General features: G+C 43.4%; 1 protein-coding gene across 1 annotated transcript in view; it reads left to right on the top strand.

Annotated features, from left to right (window-relative positions):
- Positions 1-3,491: 3,491 nt before the first annotated feature.
- Positions 3,492-21,228, top strand: part of rerg (RAS-like, estrogen-regulated, growth inhibitor) — an 81,464-nt gene continuing 63,727 nt past the window's right edge. The window contains exon 1 of the mRNA XM_012867762.3: positions 3,492-3,820. The gene's annotated coding sequence lies outside the window, so the exon portion shown is untranslated. The remainder of the gene's footprint in view (positions 3,821-21,228) is intronic.

Here is a 21,228-nt window from a genome sequence, read left to right as displayed (position 1 = left end):
TCCCACGTCGCAGGTCAGAAGAGGCAGGTCCTCCTGGACCACCTCTCTGGACTTCACTGGAGCCGAGGCGTCGGCCGGATCCTCAGGGACAGACTCAGGAGGCGAGGTATCGGCCGGACCCTCGGAGACAGACTCGGGAGCCAAGGCATCGGCCGGACCCTCTGGGACTGGTTTAGGTCGGCTGTAGAAAGCCTGGAGGGCTGACCTATAATGTCCCTCTACCTCTCTTAATTTCTCCTCCAGTCCCTCTGAATATTGACAGAGGAGAGCCTCTCTGAGGCGTTTAATAATGGGGGCAAACGTCCTTATTTTACTCTCCAGGGCTTTATGGTCGGCTTCTACAGCGTCACTAGAGGGAGCTGTGGGCAGGTCAGGATAGGGAAGTGGAGGACTTCGGTCCGCAGGACAGGAAGCGGCTGAAGAAGCCAGAGGGACGGTCGGCAGAGGCTGGGGCTGAACTGGCCCGGCTGACCGCTCCTCAGAACAGCTGGAGGCCTGGTCAATAAGCCGCCGTCTCCTCCTCCGGCGACGGGACGGCGGACCCAGCGGGGATGCCGATTTCTCTTGAGGAGACGGGATCGATTCCAGAAATAGGTCCGGACGGAGCTCCCGGATCACCTCCGGGTCGACCTCCAGGAAGACGTCCGGACCACTGACGGAGTAAGTGGAGGCAAAGCAGGACATCACATATTCTTGATCGGACCGGTCTGAAAAGAATGAGGAAGGTTGCAATTCGAAATGTGTCTCGCACTGTGTGGGAAAAGCCCTGCAATGTTCTGGATCACCAGAAGACATTGCCGGCGGGGAGAGTCGGGGCTCTGACGAGGACGACGTCACCGGAAGTGACGGAGGGCTAGAGGAAGCGGCTTGCGGAAGTGGAGGCTGCATGCTTCCCCGACTTCGAAGATGGCCTAGAATCTCCGAGACGCCGGCTTCTAAAACAGAAACGGATTTTTCTACCCCCGCGCGCCACTAGGTTTCGGGTACAGGGTCCATGTTTGGCCAGAACGTACTGTGAAGAATTTAGGAGGACCCAAGAAATACCCGAAAACAAGTGAGTACAAAAATAATATCAGTCTTTATTTTGACGCTGGCGGCTCGGTCCCTGGTTCGGCTCGCACTCTGCGACTGGCCGCTCCTGAAGGCAGAGTCGCAGGTTAGTGACCAGCAGATATTAACAGGCTTGTTAGAGAGAAGTGAGGTCACTAACCTGGACGTGCTGAGGGCAGAACTCTGACTCCTTGTTACGAAGGCGTCCGAGAGGGGGTTATCCAGGGCTCTTTGTCCAGGTCCGGTCCAGGTCTTTGTCAGAGGGAAATCCGTTTAGCTCAGGCAGCGGTCTCCAAGGGGGAATCCAAATAGAGCGTCCAGGTCCAGGTCCAGGTTAATCCAGAAAGCACAGACAGAACAGGGGGCAGGCGAACTCGTCTTACTCACGGACAGACTGGGGTCGGAATCACGGTGAGGCAGTCCAAAACTCTGAGGCTGACAGGCAGGACCCAGGCAGGCAGACAAATCCAAAAGGGGCAGACAGGTTTTCAAAAACAGAGGCAAAACAGGTCGAGAGACTGACAGGCAAACAGGAATTCAAAAAGAAGGCTGGAAGCGCTCACCGTGTGGCTAAAGACGTTCTGGCACTGGAGACTGCAAGGAGCAGAGCTTTTAAGCAGCCAGGGTGGAGAAAGACACAGGTGTGCTGATTGCAATCAGCAGCTCCAGTGCCAGAAACGTTACACTAATGGCTGAATGGGAATTTATAAGCAAAATCACGGTAATCAATAATACAGCCCAGTCGCCATAAAATGAAAATCATGAGACATCTGTCATCACATGAATGATATGGAAAATAAAACTTAAGTTAGAGCCGTTCTAGCCTGTACTCCTGTCCATACGAACATGAACATAAGCTTTTCCCTCCAAAAATGTAAAACGTATCTAAGTAATACACAGCTTTTTGTTGTCACCCTGCCTCTCAAAATGGAAAAATTACATTAACAAATATGTAATCATGCAATAACAGCTGAAAAAGTAGTAGGGTGTATGTTTATATATGTATTAACCGTTAAATAACGCAATCGCTGCTGTCTGTCCCATAGAAGAACATGACAGCCAGCGTATGTTTTGGAACTATAGCGGTCTACATGAACCACGTGACATGAACCCTGGCGGTGACATCAAAGAGTGTCGCAACTCTTTTCAATCTCTATGGCGCTGGGTCAGACCAAGCTGCAGTCAGACAGAATACACGTCAATTCAGGAAAGTGTACTTTATGTTTTCAGACACTCTGAATCCGGTGAATTCTTACCCGATTTCCAGATAAATCAACTGACTGAAAACGTCACCCCTTTAGGGTCTACATGGGACCAATTGATTGAATTAAATTATTGTCTAACTTAATAAATAATTTCGATTTTGTATTGAAAGTTAGTAAACTTCCAGAGCTACGTCCCAGGAAGCCCGAATTGTACTCCGCTTATGGGTGCGCAAATAAAAGGACACTAGGAACCAGATCCTGGGGAATTACCTTCCTTAAGGAAGATTTTATGATAAATCATCCTCATGCTTTACAGTTACAGTTTTTTCCGGCATAAACACAATATGTCCTAATGGGTAGCAGGGATGGAAGTAGAGAAAAGCACATTAAACACCAAAAACAAACAAAATGGTCCTAAATTACTGGATAGACATGATTTGTGTGTGTGTGTGTAAACTGTATTACAAAATCATACAGTGTTTCCTATGATTTTGTTATGTAATTGATACTAAGATGCGTTGTTAGGTTTGTTGTTGATCCCCCCCCAGATCGCAGTTTGTATTATATAATTATTAAATGCTGTTATGGGCACTTCTGCTCTCACTTCTCTGTATATAGTCTTGCTCCTATCAGTGCTGTTGTCTGTAGATCGGTGTCTGTGTGTGTATATATATATATATATATATATATATATATATATGGAAGAAAGAGAGAGAGATTTATGTGTGTATAATTTGTGTGTATATTAAATTATTATGTAACTGCAAAATATGTAAGTGCGTGTAAATTTTTCATCCAGTTTGACTTCAGTTTAAGTAGTTTTGGTTCTGAATAAATATGTGTAATCTGTCTGAAAGAGAGAAAAAGGCTGTTGTCCCGGGCCCTAGCAAAGCTGTCAGGACAACAATCAATACACTCTTTGTCACGATGTACTGTAGCCATATTGATGAAGACGAAGCTGAACAATGATTGTGATTACAATTTTGGAAAAAAGCATCTTCCTCAAGAAGATTTTGAGTCAAATGAATGTAATCATAGATAATATGTGTATAATCTTTATTACATGTGTTTTTAATGAAAAAAAAAAGCAGTATAACGTAGTTCCCACATTAAGAGTTGTGTTGCATGTCATCGGTGGTTAAACCTCCGCTTTGCAGCCGGGAACTTGTGTTACCACGTCCTGCCACTAGATGTCCCTGTCCTCCCTCGGTATCCACAGCGGCGGCATGCAGCAGCAGCAGCAGCCCGGCCACAGCGCGACTCCCGACGGGGACTCCTGCGGCTCCCTCCCTTTCTGTATATTTCCGCCGTTCCGGTGATTCCAGGATTCATTCATCTGTGTCAGGGCTGCAGCTCGGTTTTCTCTGACAGCATCTCACCAGTCCTCTGTCCACCCAGCTGTGCTCGGCCCTCCTTCTAATCCAGCTGCGCGTCGTGTGCGGATCTCCATCTCAGAAGGTCAAACGTCCTTTTCGTTCCGCGGACCGAACTTTTTCTGCCCCTTCCTCCCCAGCTGATCCGCATTTTCCCTCGCCGAGGGTTGTAACTCCAATCAGCGGGAGCTGGTGAGTCTTCCTGTCGCTGTTTTTTCCTGTGAGGTGCGAGTTTATGAAGGGGAAAGCACCGCATTATTAAGGTGTGGAACAGTCAGAGCAGACCTGGAAAGGTTCCCTCATGAGGGGATCTTGGAAGGTCATGACATGTTCTGTGTCCTTTGAGATCAAATATTCTCTCAAAGCAAGGCAGACCAGTGCTGTTCCTATGGCAAAGCTTAATATTTAATAATGTGAACAGGCTAAACCCTCAATTCGATGATTGGCCTTTTCTTATAGCCAGATGACACCCTCTTCTAAATACAACTAAAGGAGGAAATAAGCTGCATTGAGGACAGAGAAGGAAACTTATTGAGTCTAACTGAGCTGTATGCAAACGCAAAATTGAGCAGCAATTCACTGTATTGGCAAAGCTCTGAGTCAAGTGTATTCACGTGCACCCAAAAGAAACTGGTTTTGCTGGATTTTATTTAAGGGGAGCAGAGATAGTGGGACTGAGCCACACTATTCAGATTTACTAATCTTTTTTTTTTTCTTTTTTGTGTGGAGTTCATTCTCTGAATTCATGCTACTCAGTTTACACTTATTTTCTTGGCTATTTTGTTGCTCCCACTCTAAGATCCGGGATGTAATTGGCATTCATGAGGATCCCCTAGTGTTACATAACAGGCCAGATCTTAATAGGATTAGGAGTCAGCTTTGCTGCCAACCAGGGGACAGGGGAACTCGGACAGGTCCCATGGAAGGATTTTGGTTGGGTCCGAGGAAAGATACAGGTCGATCTGGATTGCGTTCAGTGTTTTGATCTAGTAGAAACTCATGACAACGGCAAAAAAATAAATGGAAATGAAGCCAAGGGAAGACAATCGGAACATCTAAGGCTATAGCGTTAGTGTTCGTGCTAATTAATGCTTGCTGAAAGTGTATATTTAATAATTCTTTCAGCTTTTAGTTGTTGTGTTCAAGCTTGTCGCTCATGGTAGCTACGTCATTTCCATGTCAAAAATCAAAGAAAGGGGAAATAAAAAACAAACATAAGCCATAGCTCAAAGCTGCAGGAGATAAACAATATTATGTTTAGAACAATAAACTTGGTCCTCAGTGGCACAATTGCCACCCAAAGACAAAGCAGTTTTTCACAAAGTCCCTAATTTGAAAGTAAGTTTATAAGGCGAAAATATGCATGGTGATTTATGGAATGAAGAAGATAAAGTAAGGAGACCCAACAAACTGGCACCCTACTCAGGCATTTAAAAGAGCAACCATGGAGGGCCCAACTTACGTGTAATTAACCCCAGTGGTGCATATATTTATTTAGTTGCATTAATTTTAAAACCAAAGTTATTGTTTTAAAATAACTGTTTAAAATGTTGGTATACTGTATGCTGATAATGGTTATAGGCCCTTAATAAAGATAAAAAATGATCCAGATTGAGTTTGCTGTTTGACTTGATTCAAATAAAACTTGGTTTAAATTCTCTAAATAAAAATAAGACTATTTGTTTTTAGACTTACAATAAACATTAACTTTTTCTCCAGTTGAGGATTCTACAAATTTCACTAAATACCTTTCATTACAGTTCTTAGTTTAACCTTTCTAAGTAGTAAGGCTTTCTCCAGTCCCTTTTCTCCTGCTATGGTGCATTTGCCTGTGTGTATTTCGGTGACAAGCTTGTGGTTTGCTGTCTTTCTATAGCCGGTGGCTCAGGAGATCTCCTCCCATGGTTTGGAGCTCTACGGTCTGTAATCTCTCAAAGCCACAGCACCACCACCCAGATTCATTTCTCAAAGTAAAAACGAGACAGAACCCAGTTGGGCACAGCGTGCAAAGAAAGAAAACATACACACGCACGCCCTAGTGCCAGTTTGGATGGTGTCCCTGTGGGGTTTCAGTGAGGAACAAAAGGAAAAAAAAAGCAAACTCTCCCATCCTGGATAAAGCATTATGATTTATGTAGTTCTAAAGTAAGCACTTTGCTCTCTTTCAAAGTTTCTGAGAATGTTTTTAGTTAAGACAACTGACTAGACTGGCTATGAAGACAATTGTAAAGCTGATCATAACATCAAATCTGGCAAAAATTTAAATGCTATAAAGAAAAATTATATTTTGTTATGGAATGACAATGTTAGGTGTGGCTTTTGTCAAATCTTTATATTAGGGGGGTACTCAAAATTGTCTCATCACACTGTCTCTCTTTGCAGTTTAAAGGTGCTCTTGAGTTTTAATTTATTTTAAATGTCATTTTTATAAAACAGTGACAAGGCCTTTTAGCTTGGGAGTAAAACCATTTGACTTTATTGACCCAAAACTCTGCTTATTATAACTACACTTGTTCAATAGAAAGAGTTATGTAACTGATAGGTTTATAACATTATAAGAAATGTTTACATATGCTATATTAATATGTTTCTGATGTGTTTATTGTGCAAAACTACATTAATGTTAGCTTACCATAAAGGCTCAAGGTTAAAACAGCAGCAACGCATAACTTGCTAACCGCAGAGGCTTCAAATAAAGAAAGATGCAGAAATACTGTTTTTTATTGTTAGGTGTTAGAGAAGAAGTTTAGGGTAAATAAATTAGATTTAATATCTTGTTGTCCCACCATTTAAGGTCTCAGCCTCTGCATAGAAGCTGAAAATGAAAACACGTTAGCATGACTAGCTCACATGCTTAAAACAAAGAGTTAGGGAAAATCTGTTTTTTCCACATATTTTAGGATAAAAAGACACGTTTAAATGAAACACAACTACGAATAGAAAACCTTAGCTTAGCAAAAACACAGAGAGCAAAAATAGAGACGTAACATTCCATACTTTATTAATCCCAAAGGGAAATTAAAGGCTGCTGTAACTCATGGGGGTTTCTACAACACGTTGTTGTAGATGATGACGGCTGCGGGCAGAAAGGACCTCCTGTACACTCTGTCGTTGTACGGCAGTCTGATGAAGAGGATGCTCAGGGCTGTCCATAATCTTCTTCATCTTATGCACAATCATCTCTAGAGGTTCTAGAAGAGACGCCAGAACAGAGCCGGCCTTCTTTATAAACTGGTTGAGCTTCTTTAAGTCAGTTGCTTTGGTGGCACTGACGTCCTCTCAATGTGGCCTGGCATTACTAACAAACTGAAAAGACTTCAAATAAAGAAACTAGCTAGTTTTTTTCTTATCTAGGTGAAGAGTCACTTTTAAGCACAACTTGGGCCGTCACACCAAGATAGCCCTTAGTGTGACTGGTCGGGAAATTTCACACCTTCATGTGGTTTGGTTTACTTTCACACGGCTCTCTTTAAACTCTGACTGCCCAAGCAACAGCATGAAGTTAGAACAGCTGGCTTAGGATAGCATCACAGGAAGCCACCCAGTCTGAGCAGCACGTGTTACTCTGTTTAGATGGAATAAACGCAGCAGTACAGGAAAAAAAAGAAAGACGACAGGTGAAGACTGGAAGTGCCAGGGTGTTGTTGCACAAACAAAGAGGGACGCTATACAAGGATTTCATGTTTTTTAAGATAACACATATGCTCAAGATCACACATATGCTCTGAATCACACATCTCTTCCTTTTTTTGCTTTATCTTCACTCTTTTGTTCATTAGTCGGTTTGAGTCACCACACGGTTCACTTACATGTGAGCTGATATTTTACACGGAGGAATTTTCTTGTTTGGTCCACATACTACAGTTCAGATGAGCTTTTATGTCCGCCCAAATGGATCGACCGTCCGAGAAAGTGAAAGTGAACTCCTGTCAGTTTAAACCACGTCGGTGTGAAAGCGGCCGACAGAAAGATCCTTACATCATATTTACAGCGTTGACCCATCTTCATAACTACTGCGATTATCTCTGACAAAGAGGACAGCAACGTCTGGACCCAATTCTTACCGATGCTGACTCATTCAAGTATTATTACTGCTTGGAATTGGTCACACTTTGTTGGCTTCTGTTCCATCCACTCGCTTTTTGAGGATAGACCAGTGTTTCTCATTAGGCTTAAGATCTGGAGAGTTTCTTGATAATGGGACCAGAATTTCTTTACTACGAACTTGGAAGTGATTTATCTTGACTTTGGTTGAGTGACAAAGTGCTCCATCATGCTGGTAAACCATTCTTACATCGTAAAATTGTGCTTGGATTGCCCTTTGTAGATGCTTTGATCCCTCTCTTTATGTGAGATCTTTATATGGGAGTAAGCCCTCTTCTTGGATGAAATCTAATCCTACGCATTGAGTGCATCGGGAAGCTTCCCTTTTAGCAAAACACGTGACTCATGGTAGAGATCCACGTTTCTTCTCCAGACAAATAATTACTCTGATGTCCCAAAGAAACTGAAGTTGGATCAGTCTGGGAAAGTGACTTAACACCAGTCTTCTGCTGTCCTTGCACTTCCAGCAGAATGTTATTCTGTCCTTTCAAGCCCCGTGTCTGTGGCGTTAAGATTCTTTTGGAAAATATTTAGGCTTGCTGTGATTCATTGTAACGTTTAATGTTTGTTGTTTTATCTTGCTTTATCATTATGCTGCTTGATTTGTACATTGTCCTTGAGCGCTCTGAAAGACACTTTAAAAAAGTATTATTATTATTAATATTATTATTATTATTATTATTATTATTATTATTATTATTATTATTATTATTATTGTTGTTGTTGTTGTTCTAGCACATACTGAACCCTAAAACCTTTTTTGTCGCTGCTTAGCAGTTTACCCTGCTATAGTTTACCCTGCTATTCTCAGATCTAGATATAAAGGGCGTTACAATAATTACATTTATTGTCTAATATCTGTTTTGTCTTCAAACTATAGCAAGCACAATATAAGTGCAGAATTATTTTTTTTACCTTTCGATTTATTTTTCGTTTGACGTAGGGCAGCAACTAACAATTATTTTAATAATCGATTAACCAGACGATTCCTTTTACGATTAATAGATGAATCAGACGACAAAAAAAGGTGCATTTCCACCATTCATTTAGACTGACAGAGTAAATAACCGCACAAACAACAAGTTACTTAGGTTACAATAATATTAGATAATAAATAACTTTGCTTTAAATAAAAAAGTTTATGATGACTAGATTACTAGTCAATCATTTAATAGTCAGTGTTGTCTATATGGACAGTGATTTAACTCAACAAAAATTAAGCTATAAAACTGGGATGTCAAATGCAATTTAGTTGAACTTCACCCTTGTTCTAGTGCACCTAGGGGTAAAATTGGGCATAACAATGAAACCAGAGCAAAAACACAATTTCTGACAATCAAATAAACCACCAGCCCATTTCACAGACTGTTACAGCACAAGCTCTATTTTATGTAAATACTACTTGTTACATTTGTCCTATTTATCTTCCAAGGACTTTTATTTTAAGTTTTTTCAATTTTTTTCTTTGAAGAGTCAAAAACAGTGTGAGAAGAAATAAAAATTATTAGATATCTGAGGGTTTTACATTTTTGAGGGTGTCCTTTAGTGATGCTTATGTCTCGTTTTTTTGTAAGTTTATAATTTGGGTCTGCCTCTTATCATTCTGAGTGTCTCACCAAAATTTCATTATGGTTACACAATAACAATAAAGACTCTTGATTCTTCAAAAGTTAGCTTAGAGCCCTGCTCCTTGCTCTCTCACCTTCACTCAGATTTCGCCAGCAAATTCAAACTTAAAGCTAAAGACTTGATGTAATCTACCGGGTCTCCTTAGATAGCAAACATTTTGAACAATCTGTATGATTTGATTGAATTTGACATTGTAAAGTGCCTTGGGATGACATGTATCATGGATTGGCACTATATAAATAAAATTATAAGGCAGCAATTCACAACACATGTCATCTCAAGGCATGTTACAAAGTCAAATTCAATCAAATCATACAGATTGGTCAAAAGGTTTCCTATCAAAGGAAACCCAGTATATTGCATCAGGTCTTGACAAGCAGCATTCACTCCTCATGAAAGAGTGTAAATACAATTTATTTGGATTGAAAAAAATCAACAAATTACTAGCATCGGAATGAAATTGTATTCCGATTCAGAAGGCTGGTTTATGAGCCATAATCCCATCAGTGTCCATCTTACTGCCCATGCATGTTGAGCAGTAAAATTTAGCAGGGGGGCCAGGGTGGGGCCAGTGTTTTTTCATGGGGGCACCGAACAAAAGATTTGGAAAAAATCCTCAAACAGGTCAATATTTCATCGTTTAATATATTAAGTGACCCAAAGAGCCAACCGTGGCTCTTAAACTGCAGGTTGCAGACCCCTGATCCTTTCTCAATATGGCTGAAGATAAATGTGAAAGAGCTTAATTTCTAAATTATTATTAAAGTAAAATTGTAAAGGTAAAACAAAAAAAATACAATTAGTCCAAATGACCAGTCAGTTAAGGTATCTTTGGCAGCATTTATCACCGTAAGACATTTATTTAATATCATGTCTTTAGTATAGGGGCCATAACACCATATTTATGTGTTGTCTTGTGACAAAACAAACAAACAGATTCACACGCTGTGTCTTGTTCGCCTGATACCCAACACTTTTGATTCCACTGTCCCTACAGTACTCTCCTGATTCCGTGTGTTGAGTTCAATACAACCAAGCCTGTCCTGGCGCGCCCATCTCTGGCCTGGATGGAGCTGCGATAAAGTGGATAATGATCACCCTGTCTGGCACATAGATGGTGGCAAACAAGCTTCTCGCTGTTCATAAAAAAAAATGCTGTTTCAAGGGCACGGTTGTTTTTGTCCTTATAACACCATATTTTTAACCATCCTGAAACAATGTCTCATTTTTCTTGGCATTCTACATTTTGTTCTTAGCAGAACCTGAACTCTTGGCCTAAGGTAGAAAAATCCTGGTGTGACATTAGCTTCATCCTCTCTGAAGCAGCATCCCCTGAGGAGTGTGACTGTAAGAGCGATGGCGTGGGTGGAGGCCAACAATGGCAAATGCTGAAGAAGAGTGATGGGAGTAGGGAGACACTGCTGCGAGTTCCTCTTCCTTAACTCAAAGGTGATTCCCTGCTGCAGCACGGGAAGGCCCAGAATCACTGGGGCGGTTGCAGTTCCTCTGTCTTGTTGCAGCTGTGTGCAAGAGATCTAAAGCAAAAAGAAGGCAAATATAAGAGCATAGAGCTCATCAGCTCTCTGGATCAGAAGGCTTTAATGTGGAAAACTGACCAATCAAGAATTCTGTATCGGTAGACATAATTCTTTCGTACACTGGACATGTTTCAGACCGTTCTGAGATTTGCAGTGTGACAGGATATCAGAACCAGCTTTTCGTATTGTTCTTGTTGCATTATTACTTTTCTCTGGTTAGCGGGGTGATCATCTAAAGATCTTGGTCGTGGCTATGATGAACCCTGTTAAGGGAAAGACATGCTGTACATTCCAAAGTGCTGTGGTCTCATAATAAAACTCTGCGTAGAAGCCAAACTAAAAGTGTACGTACACCGAGAAAGAGAAAATGGCGTACGTAAAAAAAAAAGAATCTGATTTATGAAACCACTCACCAGCACTTAATTTCCCTTTATAGATCACAGCTGTACCTGAACGTCTGTCATGCTCCGCCCAGATCCGACCATACATTTTCAATGCAAAGCACCTCATGAATGTTAATGTGTATTAAAAATGGGACAGTGGATAGTTTTTTTCATCATGATGACGTGGCAACCACGGAGATAAGGCAGGGAAACTCCCAGAGAGGCGTTTAATAAATTTGTAAATCAGAGGTAAAAGCACAGATGTTACCCACATGAAAAGAACCCGTTAAAAATGAAACCTGATAGCAGTTTTAAATGTCGGAAGACAGCCGTATTCCCCTGAGGTTGTGCATCCAGATCGTCATTCAGAGAAGGGAACGAGACCAGGAGCAATGATAAAGCCCCTAAAGGGGCATGTTGACCAGGAAATATTTGATCCCTGAAACCGCACTCCCTTCTAATTCTCCCATCTGCAAGGTCTTCCAGCAGTGCCGATGCATCCACTGTGCAGTATTACGCACGGGTGTATTTGACCGTTTACAGCAATTAAGGACCTCACACCATGTCACAATAATCTGTTAATCTGTGGAACATGTCACAGTGGCGGTCATCGGGGAGAGGAATGTTATGGTGGAAAACCCTAGTAAAATGCTGTGCAGACTTTTATTTAAGATTTTAGATGGCTTATGAGATTTATTTTATTTTATTTTATTGAAAGGTTCTTTTGTGTAGTTATGCGTCAGCAGTGCAAGCATGGATAACACTGGATGTTTAGGATGAAGTCCAGCTATGATTAAAGTTTGATATGGAGTGAATCTGGAAGTCTGAGAGGAATCATGATGCAGTTTGGCTGCAATTCACCACTTTACCATCTGTGTCGCCAATTGTCCAAAATGATTGTACGCCTGGGTCAGAGTTGCTGTGAGGACCTCATGTTTTCCCGTCAAGTTTTTCTTAAAATATATCTAAATTTTTGCATGGAAAGTGACGTATGCACGTTTCAGGACCCTTTTTGTGCGAACGCAAGCTTTATAAATGAGACCCCTACACTATATCTGGCAAACTGCTGCCTTGTTTTCATTTTGTTTCTAGAGCACACATGTTTACTCCTTCCACATCTCTTAAAAAAGGCTCAACTTGTGCAGTCTGCGTGATGACATCGTAGGGATTTTGGAGACTTATTTTAGCGTCTTGCTTCCTGCTGTCAAGGTAAACTAGCTTGGATGGCCAGACCTGTGCATGTTAGCAGTTGTTTTTAATGTCCGCTGCTTGTAGACATTTCCCTTACAGTGGAAGGGCTGATTGCTGAAGAGTTTCAAGAGTTTTTAAAAGAATTTACTATTCAATCAGCAGATTCATAAGCTTTTACAATGTTCTTTCTGAAAGCCTCAGACAGCTTATCGGATCTCACCGTGCTGCTCACTCTCATATCAACAGTCAGGAGCACCAAACTGAATGCCTGAGGTTTGAAAGATACAAAACTCTTGGAAAATGCTAAGTAACAATGATCTAATCTTTGTTTTATTTTAGCAATTTGAAGTGGGAATAAATGTGGGTGTGTCCTGATTTAGACCTTACTAGAAATGGTATTTTTCATCAGATATGACATTTTATTGTTTATTGATATGACATGAATTTCTCTATATTTGAAAATAAGAGTTAAATATCCATGTCCAAAAAGAAACACAGACCTTTACAGGATTTCCTCATTCTTTTACAAGCTGTATCTGTGTATGAAACAAGTGCGTTGTTGAAGATGTCGTGACTGCATGCTCCTGCTTGCATTGGGTCTCCTCATGTTTTCACCAGACTGTGAATGATAGACCTCCACCTGGACTACAACAAATGACACACCATATAAAGGCAAATGGAGGTTGGTGTGCTGTGTGTTGGTGTGCGTGGATCGAAGCAGCAGAAAACTGGAAGCTTGCCACTTCATAACTTTGGCCAATTTGAAGAACAGATTTCTGGCTCTGACTTTCACCCAAACATGCAGCATTTCAAAGGTTTTATTTTCTTGGGCAGCGATGGTGAAATTTGATTGAAGTTTGTTCTCATTAATTTACTCCCATCTCATTCAGCCAAGGCTATAATAAGTAAAAACATGTTTTTCTTTTTACAACAGCAATTGATGTCATGAGATTTTTGTTAGTTGGGAAATTCTCTGCCTCCTGCCATCCTTTTCATCTTTCACTGCCCTGTGCAACAACACTATTACACTTTGAATTGCTCGCACGTCGTTGCCTAGTGTCACAATGTGATTCAGAATCAATCCTTAATTCATTATATACAGAAGCTCATGGTGTGCCATGATCACTGCCTTTTACGTGTTGGTAATAAACAACACTCTGTAAACATTGCAGGATTTTTTGTTGCTTGAGTTATGCTCTGTTTAAATTGTGTAGAAAAAAAAATAGGTGGCTTAAAAGTAGCACCAATATATATATATATATATATATATATATATATATATATATATATATATATATATATATATATATATGTGTATATATATATATATATATATATATCTATATATATATATATATATATATATACATATATATATATATATATATATGTGTGTGTGTGTGTGTGTGTGTGTGTGTGTGTGTGTGTGTTTGACTGTTATTTTATTGAGGACTTTTTGTGGTTATGTTTTCTTGCAAAATGACTTTTGCCCCTAGAAGTTTTTCACATTTTGGATACACCAGTAATCAGCCCAAAATTAAAATATTTCAGTTTTACCTTCATTGGCTCTGATTACCAAAATACTGAAATATCAGGATTTTTTTTAACGATTCGTTAAAATCCTCAAAACTACGAACTCCCATTATTTTCAGTCTATGAACCCAACAGGTGCTTTGATTTACTTTTTAAGTTTCAAAAATAGCAAATAAACGTTAGCCAAACATTCATTGATGCATAAACAAGGAAAATATTTTATTCTTTAATTTTTCTGTATGACTCAAAACTATCACTATTATCATAAAGCGTGCACACAGCTTATTTTACCTCTGCTATGCCATAAGCTGCTGTCATGTATGTGGTCATGTTGAAGTTGTGTTGATCTAAACGTGATCAAATCAATAGGATTTCGTGGATTTGTAGTGTCACTTTTCATGGGCTCCCATTCTACATAATGCATGTTTGTTGGCATCAAGGCTGTGGAATTCACATTTGTCTTTATTGTTATTATTATTTCATATTAAAGAATCAACTATCTGGGTTTCCAGTACTTTGAGTGCCTCCAGTGGGTTAGATAATCATTTACCAAATTATTCAAAAAGGAGGGCAAGCTTTCAGCTTTGATTCAAGCATTCAGCTTGTCAAGGTGCATGAATTGTCTATGTTAGATAAGTAATAATGTGAGGGATAATGAAATTGACTAAAAGTCGGCTGGTTAGACCTTAAAGAAACCAGAAATTGGTAAAGGCCCAGTCTGATTGAGGCATCTCTAATTTACCATTACAGGTACATACCTAAATGTGCCTTATTGTGGTTTTATGTGACAGAGAAATATAAAGTAGTACATAATTGTAAATAAGAAAGAAAAACATACATGGTTTTCAAGTTGTTTTATTTTTTTCTTAAAAAAAAGGTAAAGTTTGACATGCATTTGTATTCACCAACCTTTACTGTGATGCCCATCAATAAAATCAAATGCAACTAATTGCCGTCAGATGCAGCCTAATCAATAAGGTAGAGAACAATAGTGGACAAACAGAATCATTATTTTTCCACAGCTTCAGATATATGCCCTACTTTGTGCTGGTCTATTACAGAAAATCCTCTGAAAAGACATCAAAGTTTTATGTTTGAATGTTACAAAATGTGGAAAGAGTTCAAATGATTTAAACCCATTTGCAGGGCATTGAATTTGCATTAGTCACATTCTGAAGGAATTTAACCCAGTTTTCTTTATTTAATATAAAGTTGTGACAGATGTGAATGTTAAAATTCATTTTGTCATAGACACGATTTCAGGAACTCTGTCCGCTCACTAGTTAACGATAAAAGTTGCGGTAAATTAGCACGGCACAAACAATTGAGAAAGGGCAATAAGTGCTATTCTGTTTGTGGTGCTCTGGTGGTTGTTGGGTTATGGACCGGCTCTGTTCCTAATGTTTATAGTATGTTATGGTACTGACAGCAGAGGACATCTTGTCCGTACGTCAGAGACCCCACCAAGCTTGGCAAAACAGCAGGGATACTTGGTTTGTGGTTTTTATGTCAGGGCGATGTATGCTTAGCACTGACTGATGTCACTGTTTCAATGTTATTAGAAAAAACAGAGTAAATGGGGCCTGTTTTGAAATGGAACCAGGTCAGCACCTCAGTGTGAGTTACTTAGTTTTAACAGAGAACTCAGTGTTCTACAAATGTTACACTGATGCTACACTTTTAGATTTGAAGGTTTTAAAATTATTTTGAGACTTTGAAAGAAAAATCTCTATATAGTCTTTAATAACATATGAAATGTGTTGTGCAACAATAGAATTAGTTTGGCGATGAAAAACTCTTAATAAGTGCCAAGGGTAATTATAAACAAAGTCTTTAATTTTAACCAAAATTACTGAGTGAGGGCACCATTTGATTATCAGGAATTAATAGCCAAACAGCTTTCTGTTTTATGAATACCTGCCTGATGAGGTATGGTGTTGTAGAAGGATTTAATATGAGGATTCCTGGATCAATGTGAGCTTCTGTGCTTTTGTATCTCTGCTCTGTGTTCTCTAACCCCCAGTCGGTCGATCCAGATGACCGTTCACACTGAGCCTGGTTCTGCTGGAGATTTCTCCTTTCCGTTAAAGGGGTGTTTTCCTCTCCACTGTTGCTTCATGCATGCTCAGTATGAGGGATTGCTGCAAAGCCATGGACAATGCAGACGACTGTCCCTGTTTTTGGACTGTGGTAGGAAGCCAGAGTACCCGGAGAGAACCCACACATGCACAGGGAGAACATGCAAACTCCATGCAGAAAGACCCAGGGTCGGACTCGAACCCAGGTGTAACGTTTCTGGCACTGGAGCTGCTGATTGCAATCAGCACACCTGTGTCTGTCTCCACCCTGGCTGCTTAAAAGCTCTGCTCATCGTAGCCTCCAGTGCCAGAACGTCTCTAGCCATACGGTGAGCGCTTCCAGCATTTTTGAAATTTCCTGTCTGCCTGTCTGCCTCTCGACCTGTTTCTGCCTCTGTTTTTTGGATACCTGCCTGCCCCTTTGGATTTGTCTGCCTGCCTGGGTTCTGCCTGTCAGCCTCAGAGTTTGGACTGCCTCACCGTGATTCCGACCCCAGCCTGTCTGTGAGTAATCGAGTTCGCCTGCTCCCCCCCTGTTCTGTCTGTGCCTTCTGGATTTGACCTGGATCTGGACCTGGACGCTCTATCGGATTCCCCCTTGGAGACCGCTGCCTGAACTAAACGGATTTCCCCCTGACAAAGACCCGGACCGGACCTGGACAAAGGAGCTCTGGATAACCCCCTCTCGGACGCCTTCATAACAAGGAGTCAGAGTTCTGCCCTCAGCACGTCCAGGTTAGTGACCTCACTTCTCTCTAACAAACCTGTTAATATCTGCTGGTCACTAACCTGAGACTCTGCCTTCAGGAGCGGCCTGTCGCAGAGCGCGAGCCGAACCAGGGGCCGAGCCGCAGCGTCATAAATAAAGACTGATATTATTTTTGTACTCACTTGTTTTCGGGTATTTCTTGGGTCCTCCTAAATTCATCACAGTACGTTCTGGCCAAACATGGACCCTGTACCCGAAACCCAGTGGCGTGCGGGGGTAGTGAAATCCATTTCTGAATTAGAAGCCGGCGTCTCGGAGATTTTAGGCCATCTTCGTACTCAGGGGAGCACGCAGCCTTCACTTCCGCAAGCCGCTTCCTCTGGCCCTCCGTCACTTCCGGTGACGTCATCCTCGTCGGAGCCCCGTCTCTCCCCGCCGGCAATGTTCTCCGGTGATCCAGAACATTGCAGGGCTTTTCTCACACAGTGTGAGATACACTTTGAATTGCAACCTTCCTCATACCCTTCAGACCGGTCCAAAGTAGCGTACGTGATTTCACTGCTAGCCGGCAAAGCCAGGTTGTGGGGAACTTCCGAGTGGCAAAATGACTCGCGCATCTGCCACTCATATCATGACTTCTCCACGGAGCTTGTCAGAGTTTTCAGTCCCTTGCTGCCCTGCCGGGAATCCTCTAGGGGGCTTCTGACCCTGAGACAGGGAGATAGGTCTGTGGCAGATTATGTTATTGATTTTCATTTGTTGTCTGCCGACAGCCTCTGGAACGAGTATGCCCTTATGGACGTTTTTATTTTTGGGCTCAACGATAAGATTAAGGATGAGCTTGCCACTCGAGAGTACCCTAAATCCCTGAAGCAGCTCGAGGAGCTGGCTATCAGAGTGGATCTCCGCCTCATGGAACGACGAAGGGAACGTCGTTCGACGTCTTCTGTTCCCCCTCGAGTTTCGGCTCCTTCCCCTGTTACGTCACCGGTTTTCGCCCAAGCTTCCAGAGCCAGAGCCCATGCAATTGGGTAAGGTGGGCCTAACCAAGGATGAGTACCAGCGCAGGCAACAGCAGAGACTTTGCCTGTACTGTGGAGGGGTGGGCCACCAAGTCCGGAACTGCCCGTTAAAAGACCAAGCTCAGTAGGGGGTGGGGCATCCCTACTGAGCTACACCAAGCTTGCTGTCCCACCTAACCGTTTAATTCCTGCTACCTTGTCTTTCTCCTCACAGTCCCACAGGCTCTCGGTTTTTATTGATTCTGGAGCCGACACTGAGTTTCTGGACGAGGGCCTGGCCAGGAAGCTTAACCTCCCCCTACAGAACGCCTCTTCAGCCCGCAGTGTTCTCGCCCTGGATGGGCATGAGCTCAATCAATCACGCCTCCTCTCTGAGCCGGTGGAGATGACCTTGGGAGGTAATCATAAGGAGAGACTCACCTTTATGGTTATTGACTCCCCGCAGGTTCCAGTGATCCTGGGCGCTACCTGGCTCCGCAAACACAACCCCCAGATTGATTGGAGGCGTAACGAGATTACGGGTTGGGCCTCTTCGTGCTCCGAGTCCTGTCTGTCCTCTGCTCACCCTCCCCGCTCTCCCGAAGGTAAAGCAGACGAGTTTTACCCGGACCTGTCCAGAGTTCCTTCCGTTTACCATGATTTAAAGGAGGTCTTTAATAAGGCCAAGGCCACGAGTTTACCTCCTCATCGCCCATATGATTGTGCGATTGACCTGTTACCAGGCGCCGCTCCACCCAGAGGCCGCCTTTACTCATTATCCCCTCCAGAATCCCAGGCCATGCAGGACTACATTAATGGGTCCCTAAGAGCAGGCATCATCCGTCCTTCGTCCTCTCCAGCTGGAGCGGGATTTTTCTTTGTTGAAAAGAAGGACGGCTCCCTCCGCCCTTGCATTGATTATAGGGGCCTAAATGACATATCGGTTAAGAACCGATATCCTATTCCCTTGATGAACTCTGCTTTTGACCAGGTCCAAGGGGCTAAAGTTTTTACCAAGTTGGACCTCCGCAACGCCTACCACTTAGTCCGGATTAGAGAGGGAGACGAGTGGAAGACCGCTTTTAACACCCCCACCGGCCATTACGAATACCTGGTGATGCCTTTCGGCCTAACTAATGCCCCAGCAGTCTTTCAGAACCTGGTGAATGAGGTTCTTGGGGACATGATCGGCCGGTTCGTATTCGTTTATCTTGATGATATTCTCGTTTATTCTAAGGACCTGGATTCTCATAAGCAACACGTCCGCTCTGTCCTCCTCCGCCTCCTTCAAAATCAACTTTATGTTAAAGCAGAAAAATGCGAGTTTCATACTACTTCTACATCCTTCCTTGGTTTTATTCTGTCGCCTGGGCAGATTGCCATGGACCCAGCCAAGGTTCGGGCCGTAACGGAGTGGCCTGCTCCGGTGGACCGCAAGCAACTCCAGAGATTTTTGGGATTTGCTAATTTTTATAGGAGGTTTATCAAGAACTACAGCCAGGTAGCCTCTCCTCTCCACGCCCTCACCTCCTGTAAAACTAAGTTTATGTGGAATGAACAGGCAGACAAGGCTTTCAGGCGCCTTAAAGAGCTGTTCACTTCAGCCCCGGTCCTCGTTTCTCCTGACCCTGAGAAGCAATTCATAGTTGAGGTGGATGCTTCTAGCTCTGGAGTCGGAGCCATCCTCAGCCAGCAGGGGGAGGATGGTCGTGTGCACCCCTGTGCTTTCTTTTCCAGGAGGTTATCCAGTTCTGAGCAGAACTACGACGTGGGCAACCGTGAACTTCTGGCGGTTAAACTGGCCCTTGAAGAGTGGCGGCATTGGCTCGAGGGCTCCAAGATACCATTCCTAGTCTGGACTGATCATCGCAACCTGGAGTACCTCAAGACAGCAAAAAGACTCAACCCCAGGCAGGCCAGGTGGGCACTATTTTTCAGTCGGTTCAGTTTCACCCTCTCTTACAGACCGGGATCGAAAAACGCCAAGCCGGATGCCTTGTCAAGGGTCTTCGAGGCTAACGAGGGGGATCCGGAGGAGGAACAGGGGTTCATCTTGCCGGATTCTGTGAGGTGTGCTGTCTCCCGCCTGGAACTAGAGAGGGAGGTAAGGGAGTCCCTCGTCTCTGTCCAGATGCCCGAAGCCTGCCCCAGGGACAGGCTCTTTGTCCCTCCTGAACTCAGATCTAAGGTGCTAGAGTTCTGTCACAGCTCCCGGTTATACGGCCATCCAGGCGTGAGCAAGACCATTCGCCTCATCAGGTCTCAGTTCTGGTGGCCGTCTCTGGTCAGAGACGTCGGGGAGTTTGTCGCAGCCTGTTCCTCCTGTAGCCAGGCTAAGGTGTCTCGTCGTCCCCCCTCTGGCTTGCTTCATCCTCTCCCAGTCCCTCCTCGACCGTGGTCCAGCCTTTCTATGGACTTTATCACGGGTCTCCCCTCATCTGACGGTCACACGGTCATCCTCACGGTCGTTGACCGTTTTTCCAAAATGGTCCATCTGGTCCCCCTTAACAAGCTTCCCTCTGCCAAGGAGATGGGGTTCATCCTTGCCAGGGAGGTTTTCAGGCTGCACGGTCTGCCCTCTGACATTGTGTCAGATCGGGGTCCCCAGTTTGTGGCTCGTTATTGGAAAGAGTTCTGTGCGATGCTGGGGATTTCTGTAAATCTCTCCTCCGGTTTCCACCCCCAGTCAGATGGACAAACTGAACGGATGAACCAGGAGGTCTAGACGAAGATCCGCCTTTTCTGCCAGGCGGACCCCTCTAAGTGGGCGCAGAACTTACCTTGGGTGGAACATGCGATAAACGCTACACCCTCCTCCTCTACTGGCCTCTCTCCCTTCTATGTGGTGTACGGTTTCCAACCGCCAGTTTTTACCACGGAAGAGGTCGAGTCCAGAGTCCCGTCCGCCCGTCTTTCTGCTCTGAGATGTCGGCGAGCCTGGAGAAGGGCCAGGAAGGCCATACTCGCCGCATCTCAGAGTCAGTCCCGTGCAGCCAATCGTCGGCGGGTTCCTGCTCCAACCTATCAAGTGGGAGATAGGGTTTGGCTGTCCACCAGGGACCTTCCTCTGAGGGTGGACAGCAAGAAGCTGGCGCCACGCTTCATTGGACCGTTTCCCATCATCAGGGTCATCAATCCGGTGGCGGTCCGTCTCCGTCTGCCTTCAACCATGAAGGTTCACCCCACCTTCCACGTATCCCGTATCAAGCCTGTCAACACCTCCAGTCTGTCTCCCACCACCACGCCCCCACCTCCCCCCCGCCTGGTGGATGGCTCTCCGGTTTACACCGTGAAGAGGATCCTCAAGTCCCGTAAATGGGGTCGAGGCACCCAGTACCTCATCGACTGGGAGGGTTATGGTCCTGAGGAACGGCAGTGGGTTCCGGCTCGCCACGTCTTGGACAAATCCCTCATTAGGGACTTCCACAGAGCCC

This window comes from Fundulus heteroclitus, chromosome 17 (assembly GCF_011125445.2).
Source record: "Fundulus heteroclitus isolate FHET01 chromosome 17, MU-UCD_Fhet_4.1, whole genome shotgun sequence".
Classification (NCBI taxonomy): Eukaryota; Metazoa; Chordata; class Actinopteri; order Cyprinodontiformes; family Fundulidae; genus Fundulus; species Fundulus heteroclitus.
This window is presented reverse-complemented; position numbering and strand designations above follow the sequence as displayed.